An 8,311-nucleotide genomic window follows, 5' to 3' on the forward strand; every position below is an offset into this window, starting at 1 on the left:
TTTTAAAAGTTAGAAAAGCAATAAGAGGGGCCCCTGGGTGGCTCAGTCGGTTGGGTGTCTGCCTTGGGCTCTGGTCATGATCCCAGGGTCCTGGGATCGTGCCCTGTGTCGGGCTCCAGGCTCAGCGGGAAGCCTGCTTCTCCCTCTCTCACTCCCCCTGCTTGTGTTCCCTCACTCGCTGTGTCTCTCTCTGTCAAATAAATAAATAAAATCTTTAAAAAAAAAAGAAAAGAACTGGCAAGATGGCACTGCCCGCGTTGTTACGCCCGTTCTCCAAGTTGCTGGCTCCTGCCAGGCTCCCAAATGGCTCTTCAGCGCGATCAAAGTTCTACATTCGGGAGCCGCCACATGACAGACCTGACTGGCTGAAAGTTGGACTGACCTTGGGCACCTCCGCCTTCTTGTGGATCTATCTCATCAAACAACATAATGAAGATGTTTTAGAGTATAAAAGAAGAAATGGGTTGGAATAAACTATTGAAATACTAATATGGTATGCTCCATATAGTGATTATACTAGTTCCTTTGCATTCACCAATCTGTTGAGTTGTAAACGTGTGAGAAAAAGTTATATGTGCATGTATGTCCAATCGGCATTTGTGTTTTGCATCATTAAATGAAAAAATAAAAATATTTCTGTATTCTTCAAAAAAAAAGAAAAGAAATAAGAAGTACACAGCTCTTAAAATAACAATGTAATTACTATTACTAATTATGGAGTCTCTTGTTAGCTTAAAAAGTTTTAATCAACTCAACAAAGGAGTTTTATTTTTGCTGGTTTGTTGTGCATTTCTACTGCCCTTAATAATCTTGGCCTTTGATTTAAATCAAGTTCCCACATAAAACAAAACAACTTCTTCAATGTCAAGGGAAGTCAAGTCACTTCTATGCTTTCGTCTTGTTTGGGGTTCTTCCCACACATTGAAATTTAGGTTTTTTCAGAAGAACGAGATGGTGACACAATGTGGGATCCCTCACCTAAGATCCAGAGCACTTCTCTTATCACCAGTTGGTGGCCTTTAAAAAAAAAAAAAGATTTTATTTATTTATTTGACAGACACAGTGAGAGAGGGAACACAAGCAGGCGGAGTGGGAGAGGGAGAAGCAAGCTTCCCGCTGAGCAGGGAGCCCGATGTGGGGCTCGATCCCAGGACCCTGGGACCATGACCTGAGCCGAAGGCAGATGCTTAACGACTGAGCCACCCAGGCACCCCACCAGTTGGTGGCCTTACCTTTCACAAGACAATTTACTCACTTCTGCTGCTCCCCAACTCCGCCCCATGCTCTCTCTGTCTCTCTCTCAAATAAATAAATATAATCTTTAAAATAAATGAATAAATAAAATGAGGGATTTGAATTCCATCTTTAAAATTACTTACAGATCTGAAATGTTCTTTTTAAAAAAAAAAAATTATTTATTTATTTGAGAGAGAGAGAGAGAGCACAAGCAGGGTGGGGAGGGTGGGAGGGGCAGAGGCAGAGGCAGAAGCAGGCTCCTGGCTAAGCAGGAAGCCCCACCTGAGGCTCAATGCCAGGACCCTGAGATCATGACCTGAGCTGAAGCCAGACACTTAATGGATTCAGCCACCCAGTGCCCCAGATCTAAAATATTCTGACTTCTAATCGAAAGGAGAGTGGTTTCCTCAACCACTGATACCACTACTTGTCACCTGCACCTGATAGATTGATATCAGGTACTTCCGGTAACTTTACCTTAAAAAGATAAGAAAAACGGGGGGAGGGGGCTAGATTTGTCAATAAGAAATAGCCCATCTTCCTAGAGAATGAGTTGGAAATTGTTGATTTTACTCACACATTTACTGTAAGTAAAAATCAACACAGGGGAACCTGGCTTGCTCAGTTAGTAGAGCATCTGCCTCTGCTCAGGTCATGCTCTCAGGGTCCTGGAAGGGAGCTGCATCCAGCTCCCTGCTCAGTGGGGAGTCTGCTTCTCCCTCTGCCTACTCCTCCCCCCATCCTCCTGCTCTCTCTCTGGCTCTCAAATAAATAAAAATCTTAAATAAATAAATAAATACATAAATACATAAATAAAATTCGACACATATATGACCTGTTTTTCTTTTTAAAATTCAGATGTGGGCGCCTGGGTGGCTCAGTTGGTTAAGCGACTGCCTTCGGCTCAGGTCATGATCCTGGAGTCCCGGGATCGAGTCCCACATTGGTCTCCCTGCTCAGCGGGGAGTCTGCTTCTCCCTCTGACCCTCCCCCCCATGCTCTCTCTCTCAAATAAATAAATAAAATATTAAAAAATAATAATAATAATAAACTCTTTAAAAAAAAGAACACTCCGGGCACCTGGATGGCTCAGTTGGTTAAGTGACTGCCTTCGAACTCAGGTCATGATCCTGGAGTCCTGGGATCAAGTCCCCGCATCGGGCTCCCTGCTCAGCGGGGAGTCTGCTTCTCCCTCTGACCCTCTTCCCTCTTGTGCTCTCTGTCTCTCATTCTCTCTCTCTCAAATAAATAAATAAAATCTTAAAAAAAAATAAAATAAACTCTTTAAAAAAATAAAATAAAATAAAATTCAGATGTATGAGGGGGATAGAAAATTATGCATCAAGATGTTAGCAATGAGGCAGACAGTCTCTCCCTTGCTGTCCTACCCACTGCCCACTTGCAGTGTATTCAATATACTTTTTTATTTTTTTAAGATTTTATTTATTTATTTGAAAGAGAGAGAGACAGCAAGAGAGAGCACACAAGCAGGGGGAGTGGGAGAGGGAGAAGCAGGCTTCCCAGTGAGCTGAGAGCCCGAAGCAGGGCTCGATCCCAGGACCCTGGGAACATGACCTGAGCCAAAGGCAGACCCTTAATGACTGAGCCACCCAGGCGCCCCTATTCAATATACTTCTATCTCCTTTAAAAACAAAAACAAAAACAGAAAATGTTAGCAATGATCATTTAGGGGTTATAAAATCAGGGTATGTTTTATTTTCTTCTTTTTGTTTATTTTTTTAATTTTTATTTTTCTACCATTACAAGATATCACTTATCTTAATGACTACATTGAAACGTTTTAAGAGACAAAATATACCAAAGTATCCTCCTCCTCCCCCAACATCAGCTTCTCTTCCCAGAGGCAACAAATAATATCAGTTTCTCCAGAATCTGACAAGAAATGGTCACTCTGTTTAAAGAAATTACTTGGACATTGTTTTTGTAATACGGAGAAGGAGTGTTTTAAAGAAAATAAATAAATAAAATCACCTACACTCGCTTTCTCTTCTCGGCCCCTTTTGTACTGGCCTGTCACTCCATCCCATTTTAGTTTGGTGAAGGCTCAGTAGCCAGAAGCCAAACCTGCATTCCTGACTCATTCATTCAAGGCTGTTTGAGGGCCCAGCAAGGAAAGCCCTTTGTTAGAAGCACTGAGGGGTCTTTCTATCCTGAATATATTTTCCACTCAGAGTCATTAAGGAGTAGATGACATTTTCTTTTCTTTGTTTAAAACTATCCAGAGACATAGTGACTCATTTTAACAATCATTTCTAGTAAAAAAGATGATGTTAAATAGAAAGATAATGTAGAATATTTATAAACATAATGGTTGGAAAATAATAATAGAACAGTACATCTGCATAAGAGGATTGGTAAAGTTAGACAAAGTTGTAAATCAAATAAGGGGATAAAAGAATGCTAATTAACTCCCTCTGAGTAATTATCATTTTACCTGTTGTGCTCCCAGTCATTTCGAATTGCAACATCTTAATTTTGTTGCTTTAATATGGCTACCCGGTCCCCCTGCCACCCTTTGCACCTTTCCCTTCCTCCTCCCCAATCTGTCAGCAGTTAAGGGCTGGAAGGGTCCTTATATATTTTATACCTTCTCACACACAGGAAGACATTAATGTCATTAACTGAACTATAGAATAAAGACGTTGAAAAAATAGAACATAGAGAGCCTTCTGGAGTCTCAGTTTGTTTTCTATAAACTGTGGGCAAGTTCATTTTCTTACCTTCAACAGTCTGATTGTATAAAAGCTAGTATTGTCTTGGTATTTTTCCAACAAAATTTACTACAAGAGCAACAGTAGACCTTAGCTCACAGTTAAAATAGACATTTACTCTAAAACTTGAGCCCAGATTGCCTGATTCCTAAACACAATTGCCTAAAAATGATGTTCAGTTGCCCCCCACATCCTACCAAGCCATGCTGAACTAGGAGTGAAGCCGAGGGACTGCAAGTATGAAGAAAGAGTAATAACCCCAGTGGATTTCCCTGGATGAATTCAATCAAACTTTTTTTAAAGATTTTATTTTATTTAAGATTTTATTTTTATTTTTAAGTAATCTCTACACCGAACGTGCAGCTGGAACTCACAATCCCTGAGATCAAGAGTCGCATGCTCCACGGACTGAGCCAGCCAGATGCCCCCATTGGTCTGTATTTGACATTCAGGTCTGAATGGGAAGTTGAATGCTATTTTATAGAATCCTAGAGACCCAGAATCCCAGAATCATAGAACATTGGAACCACTGACTTTGGCAATTAGAAAAGGAATGGCACTGAGCAGGGGTCAGCAGACGTTAAGGACAGAATAGAAAATATTTGAGGTTTTGCAAGCCATATCGTCTGTCTGAACAATGCCATCTGAACTATTCACCCATCACAATGTACCACAAAAGTGACCATGGACAGTACATAAATGAATGAGAATGTCTGTGATGCCAAAAATCTTTATATATGGACGTTGAAATGTGAATTTCATTGAATTCGCATGTGTCACAAAATATTATTATTCTTTTGATTTTTTTCAACCATTTAAAAATGTTAAAAAACAGGGGTGCCTGGGTGGCTCAGTCTGTTAAGCGACTGCCTTCGGCTCAGGTCATGATCCCAGAGTCCTGGGATCGAGCCCCGCATCGGGCTCCCTGCTCGGTGGGGAGCCTGCTTCTCCCTCTCCCTCTGCCTGCTGCTCTGCCTACTTGTGCTCTCTCGCTCTCTGTCAAATAAATAAATAAAATCTTTAAAAAAAAAATGTTAAAAAACATTCTTAGTTTTGTTAAAGAACAAATACTCAATTGAGTAAATTTGGATATCTTTTAAAAAATTAGAAAAGGCAGATCTAAAGAATAAACTAGATGACTTTCCTGAAAGAATCATTTTAAATGGTACATTTGAATCTGTTGGCATTTAGAAGGTGTTAGGGAGTATAGATAGACCTGAACAGAGCTTGCATATTTAGATTACTTAAACTTCTTGAAACAGAGTTAAGGCTCTGATTTCCTCCACTGTTCTCAGTAGCAGAAAAGCCCTGAATAAAAATGTTGATAAGAATATTGGAAGGACTAGAGTCATCTATTCAACAAATATTTATCAAGAACTTACCACCTGACCTTAGAAAGTCTAATCTCTTTTTTAAACTGTAGAAACCAGGTTCACAGTTTAAAGGTCAGTAACAAAGTCATATGACATGCTAATTACCTAGAACCCAATGACCTGCCCTGGGACCATTTGAGTGAACATCCTCCAGTGCATGGTGGGACTAGATGCTAGCAAATGCATGGTCAGATATACTGGAACCATCATCCCAACAGATTCAAATCACATCCATAAACCTCAGGCAAAGACTAGACCAAAGGATTCTAGGAATCAACTTTGAGAAATTCTGAAATATATGCATGTTTCAATTATATAAAACAATAACCTTAAGATAAATATTTCTCTTATTTCAATTCAATAAACATTTATTACACGACAATAGTATTCTGCAGGCATATAGGGTAATGAAAAAAATGAAAAAGAGTTGTTCCTACCACAAGGCATATACCTTGGTCAACCATGAGACTTAAAATCTTCACAAAGTAAATATTAGCTACTTCTAAGTCGTTGATGTGCTTTGAAGTTTTCATCTTGGATTTTTTCCCACTTGTGGACTGTCAGGACACAAGAGTTTAAGGTAAGAAGTAAAAGATTTCCCTTTCCTTTCTCATCTTCGGCCTCTATTCGTAGGGTAACCACTGTCATCATATTAGAATTTGTCATTTCGGGCGCACCTAGGTGGCTCAGTTGGTTGGGCATCTGCTTTTGGCTCAGCTCATGACCTCTGGGTCCTGGGATCTAGCCCTGAGTTGTGCTCCCTGCTCAGCGGAGAGTCTGTTTCTCCCTCTGCCCTTCCCCTCTCTCATACTCTCTCTCAAGTAAATAAATATCTTAAAAAAAAAAAGAATTTGTCATTTGGGATGCCTAGATGGCTCAGTCAGTTAAGCATCTGCCTTTGGCTCAGGTCATGATCCTGGGGTCCTGGAATGGAGCTGCATCCAGCTCCTTGCTCAGCACAGTCTGCTTCTCCCTCTTCCTCTGCCGCTCCCCACTGCTCCTGCTCTCTCTCTCACTCTCGCTCTCTCTCTCAAATAAATAAATAAAATCTTAAAAAAAAAAAAAGAATTTGTCATTCAATTCAGTATTTTATCCCCCTAAATCTCTGGGTTTTTCTTTACATGACCCTTCACTCTCTCTTCTACCACTTTCCTTTCTAGTAAGTCTTCTTGGGCAGCTATAGGGCAGAGTCTACAGACACAGTACACAGAGTGACTAGGAAATCACATGAAAGGCCGACACAGGGTAAGAGACCGGGGAACTGGTGAACTTCATGGAGTCTGCAGGTGGCAGCCACGAGACAGTGATTCCAGCCATTAGCTCCCTGAAGGAAAGCAAATTATGTGCCATGTTTTTTTGAGAGAAGGTAGAAATCCACACGTCAATATGAAGTCTTTTAATCATTGGAAACTAAATAAAAGTTTGTAATATAAATGCATATTGCAGCCGAACACACACACACGGGCACACACGCACACGTGCACACACACAAACACGCAAACAACAAAAATATGACAAGGACTTAGGCAGGCCCACAAGTTGACTTCTGCTTTCAATTTATAAGAAGCTTCAGATTGGCCATAGGAATTGAGAACTGGAAAGGATTTTAGAAATCATCAGGAGCAAACACACTATTTTATGGCAAAAAGAAACAGGACCAGAGAGAGGCTGTGCCTTCAGTACAGGCGAACCAGTGTTAACTGGGGATAAATTACTACACCAGGCAGAGGACATGGATGCCCTCAAGGCCCGGTCTTCAAGCTGTTCACAGCCTCATGGAAGAAACAATCTGGGAATACTTGGAAAGCAGTTTCACCAATGTCCATGCAATAATAAAAGATTCTTCAATGTACAGAAATAGAACAAAAAAGGACGTATCATGTCTCTGATGGCCAGTTAATGCCTGCCATCTCAACCCAAGTCTCTTCTCCAACCTCGAGCTCTTCCTGATCTAGCATACTGCTTCCTTGTTCCCCAAAACAACCCCAACCCCTCCCACCAAGGAAATGGAGCAGTATAAAACTTGACAATGCTTGCAAATATGGAGGAAAGCTGCCAGCATTTAGAATGCCATATACCAGTATCAGGCAACCCGTGAAAGGGAAGAAACACTTGACCTTTAATTTTACAAAAATATGGTGACTCAGCTAACACAGTGCTAGAATCAGAAAACAGAAGGGTAGTCCTGGCTCAGCCATTAACCAGCTAAAAGACTAGGCAAATAAGTAAACTAATGATGTTAGACTGGAAGGCGACTTAAAGAGTTGCCAGTTTGGTGACTCTAAGACTTTTTATGACAGACTTCATTGAAGTTCAAAGAAGAAAGATATCATTGTGGGCAGGAAATGTCAAGGAAAACTTTGCAGAGAAGCCATGGATTAGATTAGGTTCTAAAGGATGAGAAGGATTAAGTAGCAGTGGGGGAGGGATGGAATTAGAAGTAGGGGAGGGGGAAGCTAAAGGAAACAGCTTTAGCAAAAATGTAGGGACAGGAATGCACCCAGAGATATGCTAAGGTGTGGAGTGACTTTAGAGCAAATGGTAGAGATTTTATCTCTAAAGTAGGAAGTGAGGTCCATTTGCATAAAGAATCCCAAGAGAATTGTTAAGGACTTAAGAAGTGGGGCAAATTTGGGGATCTTTCCTTCTGGGGTATGTGCTGAAGTTTCAAGAAGGGATGTTGCACCAAAGGTGGGAAGCCTGCCTAAGGAAGGCTGTGAAATTTTTGTTACTCTCAGTACAAATTTTTGTTTACTCTCAGTACAAATTTTTGTTCACTCTCAGTACAAAAGAATAGGGGGAATATAGTTTGGGGTGTGCTCTCATGTTTTTGCCACAATTTCTAGGATTTATCACCTGAGAGTGACCACTGAAGCCAAGACTTCTTATAAGTGCCACAACCTGATGCCCACTCCTAGGAACTACCCTTTTTTGAGGATACAGAAATTAAAGGGAAGAGAAAATCAACCC

General features: G+C 40.8%; 1 pseudogene; it reads left to right on the top strand.

Annotated features, from left to right (window-relative positions):
• The first annotated feature begins 242 nt into the window (after positions 1–242).
• On the top strand, positions 243–589 carry LOC114222690 (NADH dehydrogenase [ubiquinone] 1 subunit C1, mitochondrial pseudogene; annotated as a pseudogene).
• Positions 590–8,311: the final 7,722 nt, after the last annotated feature.

The sequence above is a fragment of the Eumetopias jubatus genome, unplaced genomic scaffold, assembly GCF_037043125.1.
Source record: "Eumetopias jubatus isolate StellerSeaLion01/CBP00866 unplaced genomic scaffold, mEumJub1_p1.0 scaffold_2, whole genome shotgun sequence".
Classification (NCBI taxonomy): Eukaryota; Metazoa; Chordata; class Mammalia; order Carnivora; family Otariidae; genus Eumetopias; species Eumetopias jubatus.